The 17,955-nt window shown below is 43.2% G+C and overlaps 1 protein-coding gene across 6 annotated transcripts in view; it reads right to left on the reverse strand.

Moving 5' to 3' along the window:
• The window catches only part of ENTREP2 (endosomal transmembrane epsin interactor 2), a 567,326-nt gene that overhangs the window by 155,462 nt on the left and 393,909 nt on the right, over nt 1–17,955 (reverse strand).

A 17,955-nucleotide genomic window follows, 5' to 3' on the forward strand; every position in this document is an offset into this window, starting at 1 on the left:
TGTCACTGTGAAAATCAGCAGTGTCCTCCAGCAGCACGCTTACCTAGATAGCAGACTGTCATTACTCAAGATAGAGGAGAAGAGATACCAGTTTTTAAGTCTCAAAACATCTCTCTACACTCTTTCCAGAAGAATGCAGGTGAGAAAATGCAGACATAAAATAAGAGTATTAGAATGAAGTTTTAGGCCCTGCATGGAGAAGTCATCCAGACCCACATTCCACCTTGGATTGATACTGGAAGCCATGGATGTTTGGGGAGAAACTGTGGTGATAACAATACTAACATTAGTAACAATAAATATAACCGACAACAGCCAATGATTATAGTAGTTGCTGCTCCATCTCCATGTCTGCAGTTTTACTTTCTGTGGTTTCAGTTACCTGCAGTCAACCACAGTCCGAAAATATTAAGATATTTTCAAAGAGAAACCACAATATAACTTATTACACTGTATTTGTTCTACTTTATTGTTAGTGTCAACTGAAGGATGACGAGGTTCATAAATTTGGAAAGAGCTTTATTTCTCATAAAGGGTTGCAGTCTGTGGGGCGGCCATTCCAACAGGCTGGGAAGCACAACCTCATACTAGAAGCCAGAAACAGACACTTCAATGAAGAGGGCAAAGGGAGCAGGAATCTATGCAGAATGGGGTGGCCAAATATACATATTTAATAAGCTATAGGAGGAGTCATGAACATTTATGCAAGGAGAAATGTGCATATGCACAATTGCACTTCATGTCTCTCCCTGGGACCCATATTCCAAAATTGGCAGTGTTAGCATGATCCAGGGTAGGAGTTTTCAGCCCTCTGACATCAAAAGGTGAAGTAGAGGACATGAAAACCCTGACTGCATGTCTTCCATAGACTGGCCAGAACTACTCCATGGTTGGTGGTCTTTTACCAGGAAGAACTGCTGGTCAGTTGTGCCAAAACTGCAAAAGGGAGGGGCAGCATCAGGTGGTTGGTTTATACCAGTTTATACCAGCAGTGGAGTCTTTTGAAAGGGCTGATTTCCGTTTAGCTCTTAGGGAAGAAAGCCTAATGGCATTTAGAGCGGGTGAGGGTTTCCAAGGTTATTCGGGGTCCCCTTGGCCAAGAGGGGGTCTGTTCAGTCAGCTGGAGGGCTTAAGATTTCATTTTTCTCATCAATTATTGTTAATCTCTACTATGACTAATTTATAAATTAAACTTTTTTTTTTTTTTTTTTTTTTTTTTTGAGATGGAGTTGCGCTCTGTCGCCCAGGCTGGAGTGCAGTGTCACGATCTTGGCTCACTGCAACCTCCGCCTCCTGGGTTCAAGAGATCCTCACATCTCAGCCTCCCGAGTAGCTAGGATTACAGATGTGTACCATCATGTCTGGCTACTTTTTTTGTATTTTTAATAGAGATGGGGTTTCACCATGTTAGCCAGGCTGGTCTCGAACTCCTGACCTCAAGTGATCCATCCACCTCAGCCTCCCAAAGTGTTAGGATTACAGGTGTGAGCCACCGCTCCTGGCGTAAATTAAATTTTATCATAGGTTCGTGTGATGATTAATGTTGAGTGTCAACTTGATTGAAGGAAGCAAAGTATTGTTCCTGGGTGTGTCAGTGAGGGTGTTGCCAGAGGAGATTAACATTTCAGTAAGTGGACCAGGAGAGGCAGACCCACGCTCGATCTGGGTGGGCACCATCTAATCAGCTGCCAGTGCGGCTAGAATAAAAGCAGGCAGAAGAACGTGGAAGGACTTGACTTGCTGAGTCTTCTGGTCTTCATCTTTCTCTCATGCTGGATGCCTCCTTCCCTTGAAAGTCAGACTCCAAGTTCTTCAGCTTTTGGATTCTTGGACTTACACTAGTGGTTTGCCAGGGGTTCAAGGGTCTTCAGCCACAGACTGAAGGCTGCACTATTGGATTCCCTACTTTTGAGGTTTTGGAACTCAGACTGGCTTCCTTGCTCCTCAGCTTGCAGATGGCCTATTGTGGGGCTTCACCTTGTGATCATGTGAGTCAATACTCTAGTAAACTCCCTTTCATATATACATCTATTCTATTAATTCTGTCCCTCTAGAGAACCCTGACTAATACAGTATGTATCTATGCATAGGGAAAAACATTGTGGATTTAGGGTTTGGTGCTGTCCACGATTTCAGGTATCCACTGAGGGTCTTGGAACACATCCTCCACAGACAAGGGGGGACTACTATACAAAGTGAATGGTGGGTCAGACCTTATTCCAGGTGGTTTACAGGTATGACTTCATTTAATCCCCACAACAAACCTATCAGGCATGTGCATTTATTATGTTTCTCTTCTCACAAATAAACTGTCACAGGAGAAGATTATTAAGTTTTGAGGCTCTATAGCGAGTAAGTGGTAGGTGTGAGATCTGAACACAGCCAATCTGCCTCCAGAGAGTGGGCTTTTAACTGTATACTGATTCAGAGCAAACACAGACATGGTGTCCTTGAAAAAGTAAGGGCTTTGGGATCAGATGAACATTAGAAACCTGTACGATACTGGGAAAGCTACTGACACTCCTCCACGTTTAAGTCTCCAAGTCAACAAAATGAGGCCTAAACCTGGCATCAAGGGATTAAGTGAGATAGGTGTACCCAGTACCTAGCACAGTGCCTGGCAGGGTAGTTTGATAACAATTTGCTTCTTTCCAGGGATTTCTGTTAAGGAAGATATGTGAGGACTACACAAAGTTGTACATACTGCAGGGGAGGCAAAACCTTCCCTCCACCCTCGAAGGGCCCCAGCTGGACCTGAGACTTAAACTAACATAAAATAGATTAACAGGAGAAAAGCATTCAAACTTCATTTAAGTTTTACATGACATAGGAGCACTTGTTAGGGAAATGAAGACCGAAAGAGGTGGCAAAACCTAAATGCTTTTATATTTGGTTGAACAAAGAGAGATAATTGTGGGAAAAGTAAATTATGTGGGGAGGATAAAGGGAGATAATTATTTTAACGAAGTTGTTTGTACAGAATTCACTTGGCTTTGACTCCCCATTGAGTAATGTTTCTTTCTTCTTGGTACAGTAGAGCTATTTTTCACATGGGAGTTTTTATCTCCTGTTTTCAGGAAGAAAAGAGGAAATTCAAATGCCCTTCTTGCATCTGCTATTTTTCAAGTGCCTTTAGCTCAAAGTAATCCTTATGCCAAAGTGGCATATTTTGGGCGGGCAGCATATTCTGCCATCCTTCAGTAGAACGATGAGAAAGATGTTCACTGCAACAAAAACACATGTACACAAGAATCAAAAGGGCTGGAAAGAAATATATATATCAAGGTACTATTAAAGTTAATTTGCTTTTAAAAATAAAAATCAACCCTGATTTTCTTGCTTGGGAGATGAATAAAAAATATATTTTCAATGAAGTTTAACTTCAAAGTCACACTATGCCATAGCAGCTATGCACATTCACATGTTCAATACATTCAGTGTGATTCGAATATGGCATTTGTGACTTTCTGTTCAGGCAGTGAAGTCACAAAGACAAGTGGTTAAAAAAGAAAAACATTTTCAAACACTTTATGTTAATGACCTTCATGCTTTAATTACTAGACCCAAAAGAAAAAATCAAAAGTCTTTGAGGCAAAAGCTAAGCTAGCTAAGATTTCAAGTGCAAAGGACAAGGAAATGCCTACTACAAATTGCTCTTTAGATGTTTATAGTAATTAAATGTTTTATTTTGTCTTTTCGATAGCAAATGCCTGCCAAGAAACTCTAATCATCTTTATTATCTATTAGATTCTCCTCTTCATTCATGGTATTTCTTGTGAATCAGAAAAAGGCTTTAATTTTTCTGACAGCAACACAGTGCTAAAAGCAGGTGAGGACTTTTTAGGAAGAAAGGCAATGATCAAAGCATGCAGCCACCACATATGAGCTGTTCTCTGCCTTTTCCAGTGGAAGAAAGTGGGCCAATGTGCAGCATGTGAGCAAGGGAGTTGGGAGGCAAATACTATTTTGGTGGGTAGACAGCAGGAAAAGCAATCCAGACATCTTAATGGTTGCAATAAAGTCCCTTGTGTCCACACATTTACAACAGTTATATATATTCATTCATAGCAAAGATCCCTCCTGCCTAGGTCACATGGTAGACTACCTAATAACACTTTGTCCCTCATAAATGAATATTTTGATGAAGCAGCAACAGAGTTTTCCTTGGCTGGTGGAAGCGGGTGGAGAGGTGAGCCTTGACAAGATAGTGCTTTCCAAGCATTGCAGCCATTTGGCCCAGAAGCCTGGTCTTAGACTCTCTTTTCAAGAAATGCATCTTCCAGTTATCCAGGGCCCTTTACTTATGAAAATCATTAGGGCCTATTAAGTTATAAAATTACAAACATCCAAGGTCTTGATAGTGGTCACTAAGATTCTCTTCATTTGCTTGGTTTCTAACCCCTTTGTTCTGTATCCTTTCCCTTTAGAAACAGCCTCTTTCCACCTTTAAAAGACCTTAGTATAGGGCTGCCTTCCTTTCCTGAGTGCACAGGATTCAGGCCAGACACAGTGACTGGTTCAGAAGTTCAGTCAGCATCCTTCCAGGACATTCAGACAGATTCTCGCCCCTCTGAGCTCACAAGCTGAGGGGTGATGTAAGCCTAGCCACTTGTGCCCTTGCTTCTGAAAAACCTGCCTCAGGGTGAAGCCAACTCAAAAGAGATCTAAGAGATGGGAAACAATCTTAATGCTGCCATTTGAATCCCTGGATGCTGAGTTCAAGATCAGACTCCTGGAGATAATGAATTACTAAAGCATCTCCTTTCGCTTAATCTGCTTTGAGTTGGTTCCTGTCACTTGAAAGTGAACAAGGTCTGGCTAAATCAGTAGCCAATCCTATTATTCAGGGGAAAAAAGGGTAGTAAGAAATGAGACTTTGGAGCTAGGGAAGGTTAAAACCAATGAGGAGTTTTGAATATAATGAGAGGTGAATTGAAAACAATATGACATTTTTGTTATGTTTCTTCCCAGTGTTCTGTGGTTGGGGAATGTGCTCATCATTTTAGTTGGTGGCAACAGGGGTAAGGGAGAGACAAATTATGAAGAACTGTACTTTTCCATATGGAAAGTATATATGGGCCAGGCACAGTGGCTCAGGCCTGTAATCCTAGTACTTTGGGAGGCCGGGGCAGGCAGATCACTTGAGGTCAGGAGTTCCAGACCAGCCTGGCCAACATGGCGGAACCCCATCTCTACTAAAAATACAAAAATCAGCCAGGCCTGGTGGCGGGTGCCTGTAGTCCCAGCTACTCGGGAGGCTGAGGCAGGAATCGCTTGAACCCAAGAGGCGGAGCTTACAGTGAGCCAAGATTGTGTCACTGCACTTTAGCCTGGGCCACAGAGCAAGACTCCGTCTCAAAAAAAAAAAAAAAAAAAAAAAGTACAAATGAGCTAATCAATCTGGTGATTTACCTTTGCAGAAAGGAGTTTTACACAATTTGGAATATAAATTAAAGCAGCGGTCCCCAACCTTTTTGGTACTAGGGACCAGTTTTGGGGAAGACAATTTTTCTATGGAAGGTGCGGGAGTGGGAGGGTGGTTTCAGGATCCCTGCCTGCACAGTTCTCAGTAGGGCTCACATCCCTATGAGAATCTAATGCTGCCGCTTATCTGACAGGAGGTGGAGCTCGGGCAGTAATGCTCACTTCGCCTGCCACTCACCTCCTGCTGTGCGGCCAGGTTCCTAACAGGCCATGAACTGGTGCTGGTCCACAGCCTGGGGTTTGGGAACCCCTGCCTTAAAGCATCTCCTACTCTAAAGTGGCTGTGTTCTCCATATTTAACCCAGAGCACTTCCCGACTTGCTATACCACGCAAGATGACAGAAACCTCATTCTTCCAGACTACGCTTTAGCCTAAAGTAGAGATATATGCACAGGACAGAGGTATGTCCACAAGGAGAGCTGACAAAGCTAATATCCAGACAGGGACAATGCGAATAGGTTATGAGAAAACTGAACACGTTGAAATGGAAAAAAAATAAATTAGAGAAAAAATAAAAATATTCAAGGCAGACAAGAAAGACCCCATGTATACATAACTGGTGGTCTTGAGGGAGATAACAACCATAAAGAGAGAAACAGGTGACTGTAGGAGTCCTGGGGAGCTGGGTTTACACAGGCCCCGCCTCTCTGATCCCACCCCCACCCCACTGCAGCTCCCTCCCTTGGACTAATAACCACAGCAAGCATGCTTCCAGGACTGGAGGGTAATCAGAGGCCATGGGTTCCCCAAGATCTGCAGAAGAGATCCAGTACAGGGTTCCTCCCTCCCTGAAACACAAGTGAGAGCTTAGCAATGAAGTTGCATGCGGAGAAGAGGGCTTGCCCCTTCCCAAGGAAGTCCTGGGAAAAGCAAGGACTGTGTGGTACTTGTGGGGTCTGTGCTGGCAGAAGCCCGTGTCTCCCTTCTGAGAGAGTCCACAGCTGTCCCCTTTCTGAGAATAGTCCTCCAAGACCCTGTCCCGGGCTGTCGTTCTTCGGGAGAGGCAGGCTAACTGCTGCCAGGCTTCAAGGTTGGGAGAGCCAGCAGTTTGCCCCGTGAGGCCTGGGCTCCAAGAGGCCCTTCATAGTACTTCAAAAGGCATGTAGACAGTGTGCCCTCTGATGCATCGTGGCCATAAAAGCAAAACCTGCTGGGCCTGTTGCTACTTGCCACCTCATACTTTTCCAGTGACTCCCAACAACATGACTCACAGAGGAAAGGGAGAAGCACAGACCCCATTCCAGTTATCCCACTGGATATCCTTGGCCTCTTTTCTGCAAATCTGTTGACCACAGATGTAAGAATTTATTTCTGGAGCCTCAATTCTAATCCATTGCTCTACATGTGCACTGGTTTCCTGGGGCTGCCACAGCAGAATACCACAGACTTGGGGGCTTAAACAACAAAGTGATTCCTCACAGTTCTGGAGGCTCCAAGTCTGAGATCAAGGAGTCGGCATGTTTGGCTCCTCCTGAGGCTTCTGTCCTTGGCCTGCAGATGACCACGTTCTCACTGTGTTCTCAGCTGGCCCTTCTCTGTGCATGCACATCCCTGGTGTCTCTTCCTCCTTTTGTTGACTATAAGGATACCAGTCCTATTGGACCAGGGCCCCACTGTAAAGGCCTCATTTTAACTTAATCCACTTAAATAACTTATTTCCACACACAGTAAGTCTGAGGTTGAGTCTTTTGAATTCTGGGGGAGACACTGCAGCCCATCACGTATGTTGACGTGTGCCACCGCTACACTGCCTGGTTACTGCAGAGTGTTAGTAAGTTTTGAAATTAGAAAGTATAAGTGCTCCAGTTCTGTTATTTTTCAGGATTATTAGGGCTATTCTGGGTCCCTTCCATTCCCATATGAATTTGAGAATCAGCTTGTTTATTCCTGCTAAAATTTAGTTGGGATTTTTTTTTTTTTTTTTTTTTTTTTTTGAGATGGAGCCTGGCTGTGTCACCAGGCTGGAGTGCAGTGGTGCAATCTCGCCTCACTGCAACCTCCACCTCCCGGGTTCAAGTGATTCTCCTGCCTCAGCCTCCTGAGTAGCTGGGACTACAGGCGCGCGCCACCACACTCAGCTAATTTTTGTATTTTTAGTAGAGATGGGGTTTCACCATGTTGGCCAGGATGGTCTTGATCTCTTGACCTCGTGATCCGCCCACCTTGGCCTCCCAAAGTGCTGGGATTACAGGCATGAGCCACCGCGCCTGGCCTCAGTTGGGATTTTCACAGGGCTTGTTTTGAGTCTGCAGATCAATTTGGGTAGTACTGACATCTTAAAATTAAGTCTACCGATCCACGTAAGTGGGATGCTAGTTAATGTGGACAAGTGAATTTATTACTCCTCCAAAAAACTATTTTCACAAACTTTATATCAACATGAGAAATCATGTTGTATCTTTCTACCTGGAGGGAGCAAGAAAGTCAGGTGGTGTGTCTTTTGTACATGGGCAACCCAATTTCTTATCTAGACTTTCTTTTGCTCGCCTGGAAAAAAAAGAGGTATTGCAAAAATGTGATAATTGCTTTCCTTAGTATGAAAAACTGTTAAAATGAGTAAAGCCTGTGCTCAACTAGAATTCTCACATTTCCGTTTTGATGTATCTGCATTTCACAGTAAAAAAAACCCTCAGTTATGTACATATGTGATCCTGAAGTACCCATGATTAAAAACAAATATTTCAATCTACAATGTTCAGTTCTATTAGATCATTAAAAGACGTATCTCTACTCGCATTCTCTGAAAACGTGTAAATCATGCTCAGCATAGTGACAACTCCACTAGGACAGGCTGACCAACTCATTTGTTACAAAGTCTCTGGCCCCCTGAGTGAGGAGCCCCCAGAAACCTAATGTGAAAGGAAACTTCGGTTTTCTCCCCAGCTGCTTTCCTTGAGTTTGCATGATATGCTTTGGCTGCTATGTGGAGCTGTCAAAAGCCTTGAACAGACAAAATAAAGAAGAATAGCATTCCAGGAAATAAACAAGCTTAATCTCAGTTGGACAGAAGGAGGTACAAAGAAGGCCTGGGGAAGGAAGAGGAAGAGGCAGGATACAGGGAAGACAGAATGGACTCTGTAACCTCAGGAAAAAATAGCAACCTTATAAATACAAAGATGTTCCCTGGCAGACACATGTCAGCACCTGGGTTATGAAAGACCAGCCAACGTCCCCCCACGCAGGTTAGAATCACATTCATCAGGAAGGAAGAGAGCAGAAGGACCCTGCTGCCTGGTGATGTCTCAGCTGGCGTGGCTGCAGCTTTGCTTCCAGCAGCCGGGGAACCGCCATGGGAAGGCGTTTCCTCAAAATGCATGACAAGGCGGAGGAGCTTGGTTTTCTGATGGTTTGCTGCCCCTTGAAGTTGGCAACACCATCCCTTCATCTGCATGGATAAACCTGGGCATCCTTTTTGAGAAGCAGTACTTTTTTTTTTAAGACTTTATTAATCCCACACGTTTGAGAGAGGTGGTTGGGAAAGCAAGTATTAATGAATTAACTGCTTCCTAGGATTCAATCAGTCATTAAAAATGTACCCGTGAAATTTTCTTGAGCTGTTCAATTGTTTATCATTATCCAAGTGGTTCATACTCTCAAGCATTTATTTTCCTTCCACATTTACCTCTAAGCAAATTACCTAATTCAACATGGTTATTATGCTGGATATTTAAAAGCTGTGTATTGGGAAATCTCACATAGTAATATGAATACACCTGTTACGCTTAATCCTTTGTGCCTAGGTGTGATTATTAGATATAATTTATAGAAATTCTGCCGAACTCATTGTAATTTATTATCCATTTATGGCTTTACTTGATTAGTCTTACTTAAATTTTCTAAATGTATAAATAAATGATACAGCCTATTAAAGTGGAGGTTATATAATAAGTGACAGGTTTAGGAGTGGACATGTGACCGAGCTCTGGCCAATGAGTTGCAAGGGGTATTTTTGGGGGCATCTGAGAAATGTTTACTTGCTCTTAAAAAAGAAGATTGTAGGAAAAAAAGAAGGAAAACTTTCCTGTTCTACTGGACCCCCATACCAGACATCTGCATGTACTGCCTCAAGCAGGGGCAACTGTCTCATGACTGAGTAGAGCTAAGCCACCACATCAACACATTGAAACTGGCAGAGGGGAAAGCTGGAAAGATTCTAGGTCCTTGAATTTGTGAGGCTGCTGAACCAGCTAACCCTGCGGCAACCCCGCTCTGGACTTGCCATTTGACGTAATAACTTCCTTCGTTATTGAAGCTTGTGTGAATTGGTTTGTATCACTTGCAGCCAAAAGCCACCCCAAAGCTTCCCAGCTGACATCTGTAGACTAGGGAGTCCCAACAAGAGGAACAGACTTCACCTGGTGAAGCCATGCCAACCCACTCCACCTGTCTCTGAGATCTATAGATATTTGAACGTGAGCGTGAAATGCTGCTCAAGTTCAGGTAGACTACAGCTCAAGAATGTGAGACTACAGGTTGGTAGTCTGCCTCCCTCTCTAAGGCAAAGAGATATTTCAGTGTTACCTGGGACCTGAGAAAGGGGGAGGGTCTATGGTTTGCCCAGATAACTAAAGTCTGTAGGTTAGAAAGACAGGATTTGTTTGGAAGCTATAAAGATGTATCCTCATATGTCATGGACATCATGTGATATGGTTTGGCTGTGTGCCCACCCAAATCTCATCTTGAATTTTAGCTCCCATAATTCCCACATGTTGTGGGAGGGACCCCACGGGAGATAACTGAATCATGTGGAAGGTTTCCCCCACACTGTTCTCATGCTGGTGAGTAAGTCTCACGAGATCTGATGGTTTCATAAGGGGAAACTCCTTTCAGCTGGTTCTCATTCTCTCTTGTCTGCTGCCATGTAAGACGTGCCCTTTGCCTTCTGCCATGACTGTGGGGCCTCCCCAGCCGCGTGAAACTGTGAGTCCATTAAACCTCTTTTTCTTTATAAATTACCCAGTCTCGGGTATGTCTTTATCAGCAGCACAAAAACAGACTAATACATCATCCTAACTTGAATGATGCCTGTCCTCAGTGAGTGGTCCATCGTGAGTATCCATCAAGGAGTTTTCTCCCACTGCACACTGGACCTCAGGAGTTACCACAAGCTCCCTAGCACTCTTCAAATTGTTCCTCCTTTCCAGCAAGTCATCTCTTCTCCACCCACCTCATGAATTCAATATTTTAGATGCCTGTCACATTGCCTGTCGCTGATCCCTGACTCTTGAGACCCCACTATGTGCTACAATCTTGGTCCCCTGTTTGCTTGGAAGAAGACAGGAAGTTTTAACCCGAGGCTCTAGAGGGCTTCAGGCATACCGGTCTGTTCTTGTTGCCTGGACTCCTCCAGCACATCCAAGTCTGCCCTTTAACCGTTTCTTGGCTACAACTGGTCTCAATATGGTGATGGCCAGGGGACAGATGAGCTTTGAAAGCCTCGGGCCAACCAGCCAGATGTTCTCTTGCCTCCAGTGGTCACTGGTGATGCCTGGTACGGGGGTGTGTCCAGAGGTTGACCCATTGTTGCTCCCCATGGCCTATGATAGAGGGCCATGCTCACACAGGGAGCTGGGACCAAAGACCAGAGTCCAGCAAGAATCTCTGGACCAAAGGTCAGGCAGTCTGGAGACAGTGCATCTCTGGCAGACCCCAGAGTGAGAAGCAGCTATCCCAGGCCAGAGTGGGGTCAGCTGGCCAATCTGGGGGCTCTGGAGCAGATGAGAGGGAGCCTGTCCTGCACACTTGAAAGAGAAGTTGCAAGGTAGTACCAAGGACAATTCAGCTCTACTTGATTCTGAAAAGACTATCCCCACCCTCACCATAAGGAGAAGAGACAGTGTAGTTTGCCAGTGCAACTGCGGAGGGAAAACAATCCCACCCTATCTGCCTCTATCTCTTCTTCTTTTTTTGGAGACAAAGTCTTGCTCTGTCACCCAGGCTAGAGTGCAATGGTGTGAGCATAGCTCACTGTAACCTTGAACTTCTGGGCTCAAGTGATTCTCCTGTCTCAGCCTTTCCAGTAGCTGGGATTACAGGCATAAGCCATCATGCCTGGCCCCATCTCTATCAATGCACCATGGCCTGGGGGGGGATTTTAGCTATCATAGCCTGCAGCTGGGCCCAAACCAGCGCTGGGGAAACTCCACAACCACCAAAACGATGCAGCACAGCAAACTCATGTGCCCCCTAAGAGGGACAGTGGTTTGAAGGAAGGAGACAGCCAAATTCTAGAACAGATGGCTACTACAGAGCAGAACTAATGACAGATACAGAAATAGACTATATAATATAAACAATAAGAATACATAAGGAGATATTATTAGAGCACAAAAAATGCTGCCAGAACAGAAAAATGCTTGATTTTTTTTATTGTTTTGTTGTTCCTGGATCCTAAGAGAAACTCCAAACGCTTGACTTTTTCCATTTAAAAATTTAGTAGAGGTACTGTATAAAAGAACGGTCCCCACTAAAAACCAAATTACTATTTTAGGAAGATAAAATGAAAGACGTATCCCACAGCACAAGATAAAAAGTTAATGAACTAAGAATCACGAGTTAAGGATCAAGATATGGAGGGTGGATGCAGGAGGATGCATCCTATGTAAATAATAGGAGTTGAGGGAGAAAACAAAAGTATGAGGGAATAAACAAAGAAATGCCAAAGAAACAAAACCAATCGAGTCTTACGATTGAAAGGGTTCTGAAAATGCTGAATTTAGACACATCCTTACAAAGTTGCTGAATTTCCAGAATAGGGAGGAAAATCATATAAGCTTCCAGACAGGAAGAACACGTTGCTTTTAGAAATAACCAGTCTAGGGGCCGGGCACGGTGGCTCATGCCTGTAATCCCAGCACTTTGGGAGGCTGAGGTGGGCAGATCACTTGAGGTCAGGAGTTCGAGACCAGCCTGGCCAACATGGTGAAACCCATCTCTACTAAAAATACAAAAATTAGCGAGGCGTGGTGGTGCAGGCCTGTAATCCCAGCTACTCAGGAGGATGAGGCAGGAGAATCGCTTGAACCCAGGAGGCAGAGGTTGCAGTGAGTAAAGATTGCACCACTGCACTCCAGCCTGGGTGACAGAGAGAGACTCCATCTCAAAAAAAAAAAAAAAAGAAAAGAAAAAGAAATAACCAGTCTAATATCACATTTCTCACCTGCAATCATGGAAAGTAATAGATCATGGGCTAACATTTAGTGGCTAGGGAGAAGAAAGAACTGATGAGGAATCCTCCACCAGGCAACTACAGAGAAATCAATGATTGGACCTGCAGTCAGGAAACACAGCTTCCCTGCATACTCTCTGTGAATACTCCAGGATACGCTACCAAAGAGCCAGATCAGAACAAGGGTCCAAGGGAGAAGACAGAGTGCAGTGATCAACAGTAAGAGTGAATCTCGTAATATTTATTTTTAAATCTTCATGCACAATGGTAACGTCAATGCAAGTTATAACACAATTTTTCTTGAGGATTCTTGAAATGAAATAATGAAAATTTTAGTTAGATCCTAGCCCCAATCTCAGCATACTCCAGGAATAAGGAGAAGACAAGGGCGAAGGAGTGAAAAGAAACATGATTCCCAGGGTTTCTCCTCCAGGTGGGATGAGATGAAGAGGACACTGAAAATATTCAAGCAGAAGGGTGTGCTGGTAATTAAGCTACGTTTTCTCAATTTCAAATCCACTGCTCCCTGACGCTGGAGTGGGGGCTCTTTAAGCTGTGGTTTTCTTTTGTTAGATGGTGTTCTATTGGGTTCTTCCAGTAAGAGGCAATGGAGGGAGCCTGAAAAGTGGGGAGAGGAGATGAACTTGCTTCTTCCTTTTCTCTTGCTCTCCATGTCAGTACCAGCCTGGCAGTACCCCTGCCCTGGGCTTCAACCTCTCTCAGGACTTCCAAACCAGCTTTCTTGTGCTCTCTCAGAAGTATGAACAATAGCAAAGCACTTCCCTGCAGATATGAAAAAGACTGAAAGAGAATACTATATACAGCCTTTCCCAAAACATTTGAAAAACAGATAAAGTGGGCAAATTCCTAGAAAAACACAACCAAGAAAAACTGATGCAAGAAGAAAGAGAATACTATATACAGCCTTTCCCAAAACATTTGAAAAACAGATAAAGTGGGCAAATTCCTAGAAAAACACAACCAAGAAAAACTGATGCAAGAAGAATCACAAAGTTTGAATAATTCTAGGAGCTTCTGAATCTGGAATTCCAAACTTCCCTTCCCAGAAAACTTCAGGCCAAGATGACTTCACTAGTAAATTCCACTGAACATTTGAAGAAGAAATAACACCAGCCTTAAATAAATGTTTCCAGAAAAGCAAAAGAGGGACTAATCCCCATTGTGTCTTATGAAGGAAGTTTAACCTCCATATAAAATCTGTCAAGGACATTTTGAAAAATGAAGATGAAAGACCAATCTCCCTCATGAATATACGATAAAAAAATCCCAAACAAAACATTAACAAACAGAATCAAGAGATTCAGCTTGAGCAAGCTGAGTTCAGTCAAGGAAATAAGGTTGGTTCAACATTCAAAAACCAATCAAGATAATTCACCATATTAACAGAATAAGGGAGTTCTCTCATATGGTCTTCCCCCAAAAAAGAAAAGTCATATGATAAAATTCAGTATTTATTCATGATTTTTTTAAACTAACAAAACAAAATTTAGCAGGCTAGAAATAGAAAGGAACTTAAACAATCACTACAACAACTTCCATTAAACATCATATGTAAAATAATGAGAATGTTGCCTCAGAGATAAGAAATAACAAAGAAAGCTGCCATCATCACTTCATCATTTTACTGGAAGTCTCAGTCAGTGCAATCAGAAAAAAGAAATAAAAGTTACAAGATTGGGGAAAAACCCCAAGTTATCTTATTTTCAAATGATGTGATTCTACATGTAGAAAATTCAAAAGAATGTAAAGATAAGTTAATAGACTCACTGAATTTATCAAAGTAGCTGGATATAAGGTTAATAGACATACATCAGTTTTATTTCTATTTTCCAATAACAAAATAGAATGAAAATAACAGCATATGTGGTACATTTTCCCAAAGATAGATGCAACGCAATCTCCCCCCTATATCCCTTTTGTACCAAAATGTGGGTGGCTGAACCTTCCATCAAGGGACAGGGACTATCTGTGCACCCTCTCAAATGTGAACTCCTTTTGTGACCTGCTTTGAACAATGGAATGCGGCGGTAGTGACACTGTCTGAGTCCTGGAGCCCCGGCCTTGGAGGCTGACACCTCTACTTCTGTCCTCTGGCCACGGTCCCCACTGTAGTGCTCTCCTTGCACAGACAGAGCTCAGCCCATGCCACTGACTAGGGATGACAGGAAAGGCTCAGCAGCCAGCATCAAAGTTCCAAATAGAAGAGTGAGGCCGTTTAGACCATTATGTAATTGAGTGTCCTGTTTTTAAAAGTATTTCTTCTTTCTGCTTCCTGCCTGTTCCTTGTCTTGCCCTTAGCATGAGATAATAGTCTTTGCTCTCCCTCCTTCTACCAGGCACTCCCTGGCACAATGTTTCCCTCATCTAATGATGTTTTTGGTTAGAAGTTCCAGAGACTAAATCTTGAAACAATTCGGGCCACTATGGGATTCTCCCTGACCTGCAGATTACTTCCAAGCTGCAGTTAATTTGCAACTGGGCTGTACCCAAGATGGCACCAGCCCATTCACCAGATGGGGCAATAACGCAAGATGGTCATAGGAACAAGTCACGTAGACTGGCACCTCCTCATCACTCCTGCATGCCCCTCATACCAAACACCCTTTTTAAGCCCTTACCCTTGACCCAAAAAGCTGAAATGGTTTCTTTCAGGCACTATCCGTGGCCATTTCCCCATGGAATGGGGAAGAAAGCTTTTGGGATAAAGTCGCTTTCCTTTCACTGTATTGCATCCTTGTTCTCGGCTTTGCAAGCGGCAAATAGCCGTGCCTGCATTCGGTTACAATTGGATTGCTCCAGCTACACTGCAATCACAGAAGAAAGTTTAGGCAAGACCAGCAAAAAAAAAAAAAAAAAAAAGAAAAGAAAAGAAAAAAAAAAGAAAACCCATGGAATCCTGAGGAATGATAAACTATTGTTGTTTTAAGCCATTACCTTTTGAGGTGGCTTGTGGCACGGCAATAGATAACCAAAACACCATACTCAATCACAATACCACACACACATTTATTTTGTTTAAAGTAGAAATATATCTAATGAGAGATATGCAGTGCCTCTACTCAGAACATTATAAAACAATATTGAGATAAATTACGTGAGACCCAAATACATGTTCATAGCAGACATGCTATGGTAAAGATAGCAATATTCCCCATATTCACCTAAAGCTTCAATATAATCCCATTAAAAATTCCAGCAGGGTTTCTTTATACAATTTGACCAATTTACTAAAAAACTCATGCGAAAATGCAAATGGCCCTGAATAGCAAAACAAGTCTGAACAACAAAATGCTGATGTTATAGATACCAAGTCTTATTTATAAATCTATAGTTATTAAGACAATTTGGTATTAATGCAAGTATAGACAAAAAGACCAACAAGATCGAACAGAGAATCCAGAAAGTGACCCATGGTTAGGAGGACACTCATTCGTCACAGAGCTGGCACTGCACAGCTGTGGGGAAGGGACTGTCTTTTGAATAAATAGCCCAGGATCAATTGGATATTCATACAGAAAAATGAAATTACATTTTTTAAACAAAAATTTACTTTCGGTAAACTGTAGTTCTAAATATAAGTGGGAAAATAAAGCTATTTGATGATAACAGGAGAAAAACTCTGTGACCCTGAGGTAGGAAAAATATTTTTTAAATCAAGACACCAAAAAGACCACTGAAAAGGCAAGCCTCTGAAAGCAAGAAACACATACTGTTCTGTATGTATATTTGTATACGTGCGTGTGTGCATATGTAGTCATGTGCCACACAATGCTGTTTTAGGCAAGTCTGGGCCACGTATGTGACAGTGGTCTTGTTTGACTGTAATGCCCAGCACAGTGCTCCTGCTCCTGTTTCCCCATCATCACCAACACCTGGTGTTGTCAGGGCCTCTGCACTGGCTGTTCTCTCTGCCTGGAAAGTTCTTCCCACACGGCTCACTCGCTTGCCTCCTTCAGGTCCCCAGCAATGGTGAGATCTTCCCTCATAACTCTATATTAAGTGTAGTAATTAACGGTACAATATTTCTACTGTACCTTTTCTGTGTTTAGGTATGTTTAGAAGCACATATGCTCACCACTGTGTTACAGTCACCTATAGTATTCAGCACAGTAACGTGCTGTACAGGTTTATGGTCCAGGAGCAATGGGCTGTACCCTATAGCCTATAGGTGTGTAGTAAGCTGTACCCTCATCTAGGCTTGAGTAATTACTCTCTATGATGTCTACACAACATGCATTTCCCAGAACACCTTTGTCGTCAAGCACATAACACATAACTATATATGTACATGTGTATGTATGTATATACATATATGTATATATCCGCCCAACAAATCACAAATACCTCAATGACGGGATCATTTCCAGAACATACAAAATAAATAAGAAAAATGGGCGGGGTGCAGAGGCTCACGCCTGTAATTCCAGAACTTTGGAAGGCTGTGGGCAGATTGCTTAAGCTCAGGAGTTCGAGACCAGCCTGGGCAACGTGGCAAAACCCTGTCTCTACAAAAAATTAGAAGAAATTAGCTGGGTGTGGTGGTGTACGCCTGCAGTCCCAGCTACTCTGAAGGCTGAGGTGGGAGGATTGCTTGAGCCTAGGAGGCAGAGGTTGCAGCGAGCCAAGATCACGCCACTGCACTCCAGCCTGGGTGACAGAGGGAGACCCTGTCTCAAAAAAAAAAAAAAAAAAGAAAAAGAAAAGAAAAATGCACATAACACAATGGAACATAAGGGCTTCAAGAAAAAGAGCATCTAAATGTCAAGTAAGCATGAAAAGGCACTCTACCTTATTAGCAATCAAGGAGATGCAGAACAAAACTGTAATGAGACACCATGACTCACCACCCTATGGCTAAGATGAAAATGACTGACAACATCAAGTGCGGGTGATAATGGGGAAAAACAGGAACATTGGTGGGGTAATGTAAGCTGGACCAACCACTGTGGAAAATGATCTGGCATTATCTACTAAAGTTGAACCTATGCACCCCGAAATTTCACTCCTAGAGAGTGCACAAAAAGATTTGATATGAGGCAGGGTGTGGTGGCTCACGTCTGTAATACCAGCACTTTGGGAGGCCAAGGTGGGTGGATCACCTGGGGTCAGGAGTTTGAGATCAGCCTGATCAACATGGCAAAACCCCATCTCTACTAAAAATACAAAAATTAGCCAGGCATGGTGGTGCGCACCTGTAAACCCAGCTACTCAGGAGGCTGAGGCAGGAGAATCACTGGAACCCGGGAGGTGGAGGTTTCAGTGAGCCAAGATCGCACCACTG

Source organism: Pan troglodytes, chromosome 16 (genome assembly GCF_028858775.2).
Source record: "Pan troglodytes isolate AG18354 chromosome 16, NHGRI_mPanTro3-v2.0_pri, whole genome shotgun sequence".
Classification (NCBI taxonomy): domain Eukaryota; kingdom Metazoa; phylum Chordata; class Mammalia; order Primates; family Hominidae; genus Pan; species Pan troglodytes.